Raw genomic sequence first — 13,846 nt, 5'->3', positions numbered from 1 at the left:
GTTCCCGTTTTTATTTCTCCTCCATATAAGTTATTGTTATATGTATTGACACCACAGTGTGTGGCCGCCTTAACTCTTGAACCCGACGGGGCAACGATGGAATAAGGTTTTTAATGTGCCCTACTGTGGTGATGGCTAGTCGGAGGAGAACCCATGAGATTTTATATTATATGTGTAACAAGCCCTGCAGGCATTGGCCTAATCAAACAGTGTGCACAATATTAAGGGGCCCAAATTTTTTAAAAGAAGTTGTGTATGTCTATTGACATTGGGTAATCATTAGAATTGCATGCATTACTTTTCTTACTAAGCTTTAGGCTTATAGTTGTCTTGTGTTGCAGCTAGAGAAAGAAATGAGTGAATGACATAAGGAGAACTGAAGCATGGTCCTGACCCTAATTTGTACATATGAACATATCGACCTTTTGTGGGTTATTTCAGTTATCAGTGTGATGTTTGTAATAAAGTGTGAAGTTATGTTTTGAAAAAAAATTGGGTTATTTAAAAATTATGTATAATATGTTTGAGACACACTTTATGTTTAATGTAAATAATGAGAAATAAGTTTTCAAAAAAAAAAATTCCAGATTTCCGTTGAAAGTAATTATGATATAGTTTTAAAACGTAATACCTCAAATATGATTTTAATTAAAATAAGTGAGAGTGTTACAACTGCCGTTGTTTTCAACATTGCAATCCTCCAATCGTAGGGGTCCTCCTCAAGCTGGACCTTGGGTATTGCGCGGATTTCTTTAAGTAGTTGTTTCTTAAGTGTTTTTATAATGGGAGGCATCTTACTATACTGCAGTAACAAAACTATAAAATTAAATAAAACAGAAACAAGTAATAGCACATAAAACAAATACTTACGACACGGTGAGGTGAGATTTTCCCGTCTTTAGCGTGTATGGGGAGGGTCCTTGGAAACATGGACGACCGTCTCTGATACCATTAGTAAAACGCCCTAAACTAGTATTTTGTATAACATTTACATGCTCATAAACTTAAAGAAGAAAACCACTTATTATATGAAAATCCCAGTGGGGCCTTGCTAAAACATGCAAGTTAGGCTCAATAGTCTTAAAACAAAATAAAAGTTCTCATGCAACGTTTTAAAAATAAAGTCCCACTGATAAATTCTTAAACATTTAAAATAAAACAAAACATCGTTCTTTAGAAATTGGCGTTAAGCTGATCGTTTGCTCGCCCATAGGATACCCCCACGCCATACATACCCGACGTCGAAACTCCCCACATCACCACACATGCCAAAGAGAAACCCTATTTGCTATTTGGAAGGGAAAGTACGGGGTGGGCTAAAAGCCCAGTAAGGAAGTATAAATAACAGACAAAGAAAAACACAACAAAACAAAATCTTATCGTAAGACTCTTACAACGTCATATACATAAATAGTCATCATGCATCATATATCGTAAACATATTCAAACATCGTCATCATAAACATCATCATCATAAACATTATCATCATAAGCATCATCATCATATCTTTGTGAACATGGCCCCTTCTCTTGTCCATGTCACATCTTGAGGTAAACAGGAGGTTTTGGTCCTTGAATAACCTCGGCACATCTGCCCTATGAGTTACGTCTTTATATACTTAGTAACTCGGGTTATATCTTTATATCATTAGTAACTCATTTGTTGTGCCGCGTTTAGCACGCTAACAACCATTCACTTTCTCATACAGCATACAAAACACATGCAATCCAGTCATATCAACACAAAGGGAAATACATGATTCATCAAACTCATCATATCATCTCAAAAATATCATTTCATACTTCATATCACATAGTACATCATCATACATAACATTTAACCTCAACAAACCCATCTTACCATTCATAGCATAAATAAATAGAGTTCTATCTAACTTCCTTGCCTCAGTTCCGAGCAAAGCAAAAATTGAACAACTTCACAACGAGCCTACATCCATAATCAAATAGCAATTCTTTAGCATCCAATAGGACTTTCTTGTGCCCAACTCATATAATGCACACATAGTGAAATTTACACATATTTTTCCAATCATGCACATTTTTCACATAAAATCACAAAAGAATAATGCAACTTCTACCTATTATACATGCATGGTTTTTAAGTAAAAATCACAGGGTTGAATATAAGACATAATTTTGAACTTAAAAGTGCATTTGCATGCGATATGCATACGTGGAAACGTTGTTAAAAAGTGACGTTAAAAACGATAATTTCTATGCGCTTATTTTTATCATTTTCAAAATAAAGATTTATAAGTAATAATTTCTCACCATTATTTATTTCCTTTAAATCCCTAAGTTGATTAAACCTCTTAAGACATTATTTTTATTTCATAAAAATAATTTATTTAGCCATTTTAAAAAATATATAATTCTATTTATTATTTTTAAATTTGCATAGAAAATAACAAAAACTTGAAATTATCTAAAGTACTTATAAATATCATGTTTCCTTTAGAAAATAATACTTTATTTAAATTAATAAAATTATAAGATTCAAAGTGAGAAAAATATATTTTTGCTTGTATTATTTAAGGCTTAATTTATGTAGTATAAATTCATATGTGATAACCAAAATAATTATTTTTAATTTATTAAACTAAACTTTTAGCAACCATTTAATTTGTTTAAAATCATTAGTGAATTTAATCTCAACATTTTTCTTAGTTAAAATAAAGAAAAGCATATACTCATTAAAATGTGAATATTTAATGTTACATTTAAAATATCATTTCTAATATATACATAGTTTAGGGTGTTATATTATTTCAACAAACACACAAACTATCTTTCATTGAAAAAACTTTTCATAATTTTTACCAAAAATTCCAGCAATAAAATAAACCCTCAAAAATCACCATCTTGGAATTAAAACTCATATTTTCTTTATAAAATATAAAAAAAAATTGTAGGTATTTATTTAAGTAAAATTATCATAGCACTTGCAAAAAAAATATTTATGCATAAAAATCATTATTTTCATCATATTTCATACCATTTATACACAAAAATCAGCAAGCATAACAAGTCATGAAATTCATCCTTTTACATCATGCGTCACAAAACTCATACAATAATCATACATGTTTAATTAACACAAATTTAAACACAACCCTAGCATGCACCTATTATCATATTGTCAATCTAAGAAAATCCCTAACATCACATAGACATTCAAATCATAGGCATGCTTCAAGATCAATCATACACAATATGAGACAATAATGCTAGGCCGAAACCCTCATGAATTAAACATAAAAATAAAACCAAAATTCTCATTTACATTCACATGCATCCTAGCATGTTTCTATCATCATTCATGCACACATTAACCTATTGATACATCATAATCTCATAAACATATTCATCAGATTTCAGGGATTCAATAACAAGAGTCCAAATTAATTATCATGCCAAAATTCACGTAGGATCCTAGAACATGGATCTAACATAAAAATTAAAATAACAAAAATACAAAGAGGATCCCTACACTTGCATAGGCTGAAACCTACATACACATAAACATGACACTACTACAAAAATGAGATTTCCTGACAGTTTTTAACTGTCGCTATTGAGCAACGACGACAGTCGACTAACTGTCGTATTTGCATATGCTGTCGTAGGGGTAGCTATGCCAACAGTTATTAGGTGTCGCCATTGGTAGCTACGCCGACAGTTATTAGGTGTCATCGTTGCTGGCTACGCCGACAGTTATTAGGTGTCGCCGTTGTTGATTACGCCGACAATTATTAGGTGTCGCAATTGCTGGCTACACCAACAGTTATTAGGTGTCGCCGTTGCTGGCAATGCCGACAGTTAATAGGTGTCGCTGTTGCCGGCAACGCCGACAATTATTAGGTGTTGCCGTTGAAAAAAGAGTTTTGTTTGCCTTATCACCAATATATAACTTTTATATTCATCAAATGGATATCCAAATGACATTCCTAAATGGAGATCTAATATATGGTTTAAAACAAGCACCGAAAAAATGGCATGAGAAGTTTGACAAAGTTATTGTTTCGGATGGGTGTAGACACAATAATGGACAAGTGATTATACTCTAAAGACTTGTGATGGCTATGTCATCTTGGTGTGTCTATATATTGATGATTATTTATTTAGAGTAATGAGATCATAGGCATAATAGAAACGAAGAAGTTTCCATCTACCACTTTCTAAATGAAGGACCATTGAGAGGTTGATACCTTCTTTGATATAAAAGTGAGAAGAAATAGTGGGGGTTATGCCTTAAGTCAAGCTCACTTTGTTGACAAAGTGTGTGATAAGTTTAGTAATCTCAAAATCAAAGAGGTGAATACACCATTTGATTCAAGGATAAAGCTTGAAAAGAACAATGGTAGAGCGGTGGCTCAACTTGAGTATGCAAGTGCATTAGGGAGTCTAATGTACACCGCTCATTATACAAGAGTGGATATTGCATATGTGGTTAGTAAACTAAGTAGGTTTACTAGCAATCCAAGTATGGAACATTGGAAAAAAGTTGAGAGAGTTCTAGGGTACCTTAAGAGGACCAAGCAGCTAGGCCTCCAATATTCAAAATTCTCGAAGATACTTGAAGAATATTTTGATGCAAGTTGGAAATCGAGTGTAGGAGAGAATATCTCCACAAGTGGTTGAGTTTTTATGCTCAGAGGAGGAGCAATTTCTTGGGGTTCCAAGAAACAAACATGTATTTCACACTCAACCATGGAGGCCAAGTTGATATCTCTAGCAGCAACCGACAAAGAGGCCGAGTTTCTTAGAGATATCATGTTGGATATCTCAATTACCGCAGATGAGTTATCGATGATCTCGATATATTGTGATAATCAAGCCACAAAATCTAGAGCTTATAATGGCATATATAACGAAAAGTCTAACCATATAAGTCTAAGACATGAATGTGTGAGACAATTGATTCAATATGGAATCATATAAATCTCATATATTAAAATAAGTGAGAACTTAACAGATCCATTTACAAAACCTCTTGTGAAGAGGTCAGTAAGTTTCACTTCAAAAGGGATGGGAGTGAAACTCCTAGAATAATATATTCATCAATGATGGCAACCCAAATCCTCACTTGTATACATCAAGGGCAAGAGTTCAATGTGTAAGAACAAGTTATTGAGTGAATAGTTTCAACACTAACATAGTCATGAGTTCCATCCAAGGGTGGTTAGTGTTGGTTGCTACTGAGTGAGGGTTAAGCCTAGTGCTTTTAATGAAGTTTAATAGTGTGCAACAAGCATCTCTAAAGGTAGCAAAGATGATGTAAGAACTTCACCTATGTGAACTTAGAGGTGGTGTCGTCTCTCATAGGAGTTGGAGTTTCTCCCTGGAAAGTTCATGAAATGGATGATCACATGGTCATATCAGTTCTAAGCGAGAAAAGTGGGAAAATGAATGGTCAAGTGGAGGTGTGTGAGGTGTTACTGGTTTTATCACTAAGGAATACTTTGTTCAATCTTTAAAAAACCAATGAGCCCGATAAGACTTTGTAATATTTTAACTAAGATAAAGTTCAAACCGAAAGACACTTTATTTTATGCACCAAAACTGCTAAGCTAAGAAGAAAGGATTATATTTAACCAAGTGGGAGAATATTAATATTGGTTAAATATAATAGTTAAGATGTTTACACGTTAAGGTGCAAAACACTTAACGGTTTTCACTTAAGTTGAAGTGAAAACATGAAATTGTATAGGAGGCATCCAAAAGTGACATTTATGGGTCTAAAGTGATACAATGAGGTATCAAAATATTCTCAAAAAGTTTGGAGGCATTTGGAGATATTTTGGGGTCATGCTCGGGGCGTTATTATAGAGGCGTCTGTGTTGCGTCACCCGTGAGAGGCGACATGTCGCCTAAAAGAGCCTAGGAGGAAAAACCCCCAATAGGCGATGCATCGCCTACTAGGTGGCGATGCATCACCACCTAGTAGACGACGCATCGCCTGGGCGGTCCGTATGGAACCCTACTGTTATGAGACTTATCTCCAAATGATGTGTTTAACACCTCTAATCCTATTGGTTAGACTTAATGACAGTGCCTACAGTATAAATAAGGGTTCTTAGAGTTGAAAAGCCTTAATCACTCTCTCTAATCTCTCTCTAACCTCTCTCTCTAGCTCTCAAAGACCAAAGTTTTCTTCAAGAAACTCATCAAGTATTGCTTGACATGCATGAGTTTTAAAGCTTGTTCAATCTCAAATCTCAAGCTACTTGGTTGAAGCTTCAAGCAATAAGGGAAGACTTGGAATAGAGATTTCAGACAACAATATTCTTATTGTGTATAAACCTTAGAAGTTCCCCAAGTTTAAAGATTCAAGTTGCTCAATACAAAATGTTTTATCTCTCTAACCCTAATTTTGTATTTTTTGTCATTATATAGTGTTTATGTAGTTAGTATTGATGATTAAATATTTTTAAGTTCATCCTATAATCATTTGATCACTTAATCCTTTGTTTTCGAGATTTGCATTCATATCATGAACATGGTTATTTGATTATCAAGATATGCATTCATACCATTGAATACAATAGTTCTTGATTAGCATCTAGGATATGTAATATTGAATTATTCATATTATACATTGTTGATTAAGAAAGTGTAAAGCCATAAATTCTCAACAAGAACTATGGGTCCATACTGTTCTCATACTAGCTTGATAACATAGAGGTAGGATTTTGGTATTAAAATAAAATAATTTAAAATAATAAAGTATTATTTTTCATCTCGCAAATTAATATTATTTGTGAAAAATAGAGAACTTTGTTCTCTTTGTTGTGTTATTGTGTATCCTACCAAATATCATAGACATACACTTGTTTCCTTCTCTTTGTTCGAGCCATAATATGGAAGATAGTTAGTCATGAGGCTAAGGGGCTATTTGATCTACAAGTATTCTGCATCTAGAAAATGTAATTTTCTAATTTATTAAGATTCATGTCGCATGAGAAAAATCTCATTCTAAGTATTGTTTCTAGAGAGATTTAATATTATACTTTAATAATTATTATTATCGCATATAAATATTATCTCATTCTTCGCAGCACTTATCAATCACACGATAAAAAACTAACAAATGCCTCATTTCTTCCATCTAGTTTTGCAGCGCAAGCCTTCCTTGATGACCCAACAACAATTTGTTCATTTCACCTAGCCTAGCCAATCAGGCAACATTGTTAGTTTATTCAATACCTCGTTGCCTTCCTCAGCGTTCGTTTGACCCAGCCAAGCCCCAAAAAGCAATAAAACAATTACTTTATCATAAAAGAAAAAAAAAATTATGAAAAGAAAGTATATACCGTAATTTTCAAAGAAAAAATATTTTAGTGTAATGCATTTTAACTAAATATCAAACTTGACCATCCATTTAAAAAAATTATAATCATAACCTTTTATTTTATAGAATATACACAAATTAACTTTGCACCTAATTTGGGTTATTTTTTTAACAATAGGACCATTTTATTATTGTTTTATTACAACTAATTTATTATATTTTTATTTTTAAACTAAAATTAAAATAATATTAATAAAACTAAACCATACAAAAAGTGTTAAATTTGTTATAGTAAGACTTTTTTACTCTTGCTTTATTATAATTAATTTATATATTTTAATTTATAAACTAAAAATAAAATAATGATAATAAAAAATAAATTTTATAAAAATGTCATATGAGATTTCAAAAAACTTAATAATAGTATGAAAGTAACTAAAATTTTATTAATTATAATAAAACAAGGCAAAAAATATCAAGTGAAGAATAAGACTTTTTTACTTCTGTTTTATCACAATTAATATAATTTAATTAATTTATTTTAATTTTTAAAACTAAAATAAAAAAACTAAATTTTATTAAAATAAAGTCATACGAGATTTTTTTTTTTTAAAAAAAAAAGAAAAAATTAATAATATTAGTGTAAAGTTAACTTAAGTTTTATTAAGTATATTGAAAATAATGTAATTGTCTTATGGAAAAAAAGTTCGATCAAAATTAAGACTAATTATGATAGATTTTATAAAGGTTTTTTTTTTTTTTTTTTTTTTTCAGGAATAGAAAAATACTACAAAATATTAACATTTATACTACCACACGACAATTTAAATATTTATACGACAGCACTCATTTATTTTACAAAAATACGTTCTATGCTACAAACTCATTCACGCATGCCACAGATGCTTTGCTTCGCTAACCAGCCATGGCAACAACTAGCGAGGGAAGATCTCTGTAGCGCCCTACCCTCCCCCCCCCCCCTTAGAGCCGTTACTAAGTGAGTTTAAAACGTGCATTTAACTCGCTAATCGAGGTTTTTAAGTCAAAAGTGTAATTAAATCATAAATAGTGAAATAAACATTGAAAAATAATTCCATTTACTACAAATCATTGAGTGTTTGACACTTGGGATCCCAAGATACTGTTTAGAAATATTTACAACATAAAATTTACAAGTTTGAGTCGACTAGACGACAAAATCTAAGTTTTAATACAACCATCTCCAAAAACCACTGGCCATGGCAGCCAGGCAGGCCAAACATGTACACGCCGCTTCACGCTCTCCATACTCATGGTTGGTTGACTTTCCTCTCGCCCTTACCTGCACCACAGAGCACCCGTGAGCCGAAGCCCAGCAAGAAAACCCTCACAAGCAGATAACATATACACAACAAACACTTAGCATATAATCAGGCCACCAATAGGCAAAACACATATGGCCATGCCGTCCCAAGCGCTTTACCAGGCCCTGGGTTCGCGGTCCACACCGTGAGAATATCCCAGGTATCCTTTAGGGTCTCACCCTGGCAACTCGCACTCCATGTGCTCAACGCTTCTCCCGGCCTCTTACCGTACTCGGCCTTGCACTCAACATTCCGAACGCCGTTCCCGGCCCTTTGCCGTTCCCGACCCTTGCCGATCACGGCCTACGCTGTTCCCGGCTCTCGCCGAACATTCACATAATCGTATTCATAGCATAACAAACATATATTGATTACTAACAAATTCAATCAAAGGGCTATGCCCTGCAATTCAAACATATTGGGCTCAGCCCTGCATACAAGCTCTGTGGGAACAATGGTTTTCTTACCTGTATCCCGAGCTTCCGATGCCCCTAAGCCGCGAGCACGGTCCTCTAACCCGAGCCTCTCCAAAGACCTAGTCACAACCAATCCAAAACCACTTCCCGGGACCAATCCCACACTCTCGGAATCCCCAAATTCCTAAAACAATACATCGGAAACATCCCCCGAACCCCCGGAGCAAAAGCTCAAAATTGCAAAATTGCTATGCCCTGAAACTGGCCTAGCGCCGCGGCGCCCAGCAAGTCAGAGAGCCTCCCCCTGACCTGAAGCAGACTCGCGCCGCGGCGCCCAAGAACAGGGCCGTTGCGCTCCTTCGCGAACCCAAATTTCTGGGTTTTTCCCTGCGTTTTCCCCGAGCTAAAATCACTCCAAATCATCCCAAGCAAGTACCTAAACCCCAAAATCAATTCAAAACCCCACATAGACCATCTAACAACTCAGAAACATCAACAATAAACCCAAACACACAATCAAATCCCCAATTCACATTGGCTTGAAACTTTATGAAACTTAAACCAATAAACCAGAAACTTAAAATACCTCAACTAAAACATATCAGAGTTGCATAGAACCTCACCTCAAGTTGAAATTCGTCCCTGAGCCTTCTTCAAGTCCAATTCCAAGCATATCCCTCTTATTTCCCAAACTGACCTAGCCAAGCTTCAACCCAAAATCCACCAAACAGAAACACATATATCAGCTCTTAACCTTAGCTTTTCTCTGCAGATTTCAATCAAGTTACTGAGTAAAACTCACCTTTGAGCCTAGTAGACCAATCCCCCAATTCCTAGCCTTGAATCCCTTGAGCTCTAGCTTAGAATCCTTCAAATTCAGTCACCTTAGAGAGGGAGAGGAAGAGCATCGATAGAGAGAGATTGAGTTTCCTTTTGTTAAGTGGTTCTAGAGTCCCCAGCCCTCAAATTGAGCATATCCATCCACCCAAAATGACCATTTTACCCCTCATAGAAACCTTTTCCTAACTAAATCTCAAGGCCCTTTTCGTCATTTTCTTTATTTTACTATTCTACCACTTTCCCATCATAACTTGTTACTCTCAGTAGTTACTAATGGTTACTCAGGTTACCTAATCACCAATAACCATTAACCACAAACTCACAACCCAACTCATGAAATTTCCCCAAAGTACCCCTAGGCTCCTCCCGAGCCGGGTGTAGAATCCCGTTGTGACTTTTGAGTTATCAAGTTCTCTAGGATCGTCTCGGCACGTGCATCACATTAATATCACCACACCCATGTGGTACAAACCACATAATACAATTATCACATTTATGCCCTCAACGGGCTAAGATTACCAATTTACCCCTATCATGCAAACGGGGCCCACACGCATATTTATACCACCTAAACATGCATTCTAATCACATACTCATTTAAATTCACATATTAGCATATTAATTCACTTATTGCCCTCCAGGCACGCTAATCAAGGTCCTAAACCTTATTAGCAACTTAGGGTGTTACAATCTCCATGAACGCCAACGAGAGAAGATCAACAGAAGATCTCCATGAACGCCAACGATCAAGCTTTAAAAAAAAATCCTCAAGAAGATCTCGATGCAACAAGGGTAAGCAAATTCTCAAACGACAACTTGTTCCTCAAATTGCAATAAAACGACGATTAGCAGCAACGCGAAATCAACCATTATAGTGAAGAAAAAAAACACTGGCGATCAGTAATTGGAAAATCACCATCTTCAATCACCATCAAGCTATCAATGAAAATTCAACCTGAAAAAAAAAATCAAAAACTACTTTTCAGTAAGATTTGGAAGCAAAGATGGAAAAAAAAAAGAACAACTTCAAATAAATGAGATAAGATAGAAAATATAGTGAAAATGGAAGAGATTATTTTGAAATTTATATTAATCAAAACGTTTATGTTGTGTTGTTGTCGGGTTGTTTTTGTGTTTATGTTACTGAACTTGAGATATAAATGTATAATTGCCACTGAAAACACTGTAATTTTTTTTTTAAAAAAAACTTAGATTATTTATCTTTAAGAGAATGGAATCCAATACCAATTATAGTACAAAACAATGAACACAAGATGATAAAAAAGAATTACGCTGATTTCGAAGTAAGTGAAGTATTTATACCGAAGGATTGCAAATATGAAAACCTTATTGAGAAATTGTATCAGCAACGACAACAAAACTCTGAAACAACAACCATTCAGTTATAGTATCAAGTGAAATAATGTTGAAAATAGTAGATGACGATAGTCTCCTTTTTTACATGCAACTGAAATTGAAATAAACAGTTTACACAAGGTATCCCTTAAATAAGGCAACACAATCAACCATCCCATTTTTTACCTTTAAATGGTCAATAGTGACACAAGAACATGACACACAAAATGAAAATTCATAAATATGAAAAACAACCCACAAGATCGATCTCGAATAAACGCCATAACAACTATGACCTAATATAAAAAATATATAGACAACGCAAGATCAACACAAAAATCAACAACAAGGCAACATTTTCGTACAAATTTAAAGAAAAAGAAGGAATGAATGAAAGAGATGGAGAGAGAGAGGTGTTGTGCACCAATAACAAAAAAAAAAAAAAAAAAGAGAATGAGTAGTGTATCATGAACAACATCTTAACTTATCCCATAAAAAAATGAATAAAATGTTTCTTAAAAGTAGGATCACCTTTTTTTTTTATCATTTTCAACCTCAAAAAAACTTAAAGGTTCAAAGCAACTAAACAATAATATGAAAACATATGAAAATAAATATATTTTTAGAATATAAAAAATGATATTGATACGCTCAAATGAAAACAACAATTAAACAACATCAAAAAGTATAAATATATATAGTAAAAAACACAAGGTAATCTGCATAAAAACAACATTAAGAAAACTAACAAACATATAACATAAACTTAAAAGCAACAACACGAGAGCCAGAGCTTTATTTGCAAAATGGAGAGGTAGAACCAAATCTTGACCGAGTAGTAACCATTATGAAGTATACGAGATCAAAAAATTATATTGATCTCTGAAGAAAAAAAATAGAAGATGGAGAAGATGAATAGAAAGTGATATAGAGAAGAAGAAGAATAGAAAGTAAAATGGGTATTGTGTATTGATTAACATGCAAGAAAAGAAAATGACAAAAATGATTAAAATGTGTAAGAAAAACAAGTGGGTAGGGTGTAAAAAAACTTATCATTGGTTAGCTATTTCATGTTTTGACATCTTTTACTTTTATTAAATTGTGTGGTTATCATATATGTGTCTTCTTTTTACTTTATTAAATTGTTAGCTATTTTATGTTTGTGTCACAACAAATACTTATTGCACCTGATTTTTTTTTTTAATATATATTAAGATGTTAGATAAAAAGATATAAACATATTGGGTGTACTTTTAATGGTTACCACCTATGGATGGTTACTTTAAAGTTAACCATTGGATTAAGATCAATAGTCTAAATTTATAGTTATTAATTAATATTTCTAAAAATAAAATTTGATTTTTTCAAATTTTTGGAAGAGTTACCTTGAAAACGTGTATTTATTATGAAAATATAATATTATAAACTTTTCATTTTTCAAATGCATGTCAATTTCTAAATATAGCTAGTGTTTCTCATTGGTTAGAAACACCATTAATTATGGCAAACAAAAATTAATTTCGAAATTAATGTAGAAAATATTTACCTGTTGATGACTTGCTATACCAAGTCACTATGTTGTCATATCATCATAATTGTTAATACTCATTTATGGGTAGTAACCATTGAGAAGTTTTCCAAACATATTTGAGCTATTTGCATTTGTCTTTTGTTTGAGATTTAAGCATAATAATAATAAAAAAAGTCATTCATCGGGAAAGAGTTTTTTTTATAAAAATGTGGGTAGGGAAATAAGTGTTAGAAATAAAAAATAAATAAAAGTTTAATAATGATGATGACGTAAGCGAAGAGAATATGGATTGTACAAATAGTATTTATGTAATATTTAAACTTATATGTTAATTGAGAACAGAAAAAAATATAAAAATATCCCCTAATATTACTTTTGTAACACTTTGTGTAAAATTCTCTTTTATAAAAGAGTGATTATCATTAGAATTTTCTAAAATAGAGAAGGTCAAATTTGATGTTGAATTAACTAAAAATAGAAAACCGAAATAACATGTTCTCTATTACTTATTGTGCTATGTTGAAGGTTGAGTATACAACTTACTTATCTAGGTCGGCAACCACATTGATTTTCTATGAAACTACGAAAATATCTTCACCAATCAAACACTAAGATCCAAATTATAAACTTAATTAGATGATACAAACTCTATATTTTAAAATAAGTAAATATCTTCATTAGTGCATGTATTTACTTTGGAACTTACGAGGTGGCCATTAAAGTACTATTTTCTATAGATATAATATTTATTATTATGAAAACAAAGTGTTTGTTAGGAAGATTAAAAATTCATAAATTAAGAATAATGATGGGACATTTTGAGCAAGATAAACATCTACATAATAAGGGAAAACGGCAAAATATTTTTAGTGGACGACAACGGAACCCACCATTTAATCTATTTATCAATAAAGAAATACACACTAAAATGACACTAGAAACTCATTATAACAAAATATGAAAATTTTAAATATTGGTGATAATGCTATGTTATATTTTAACAGAATAAGAAAACAAATTCTCCTGCAACATAATATTACAAGTTGTA

Source organism: Humulus lupulus, chromosome X (genome assembly GCF_963169125.1).
Source record: "Humulus lupulus chromosome X, drHumLupu1.1, whole genome shotgun sequence".
Lineage (NCBI taxonomy): Eukaryota > Viridiplantae > Streptophyta > Magnoliopsida > Rosales > Cannabaceae > Humulus > Humulus lupulus.
Note: the sequence above shows the minus strand (reverse complement) of the source record.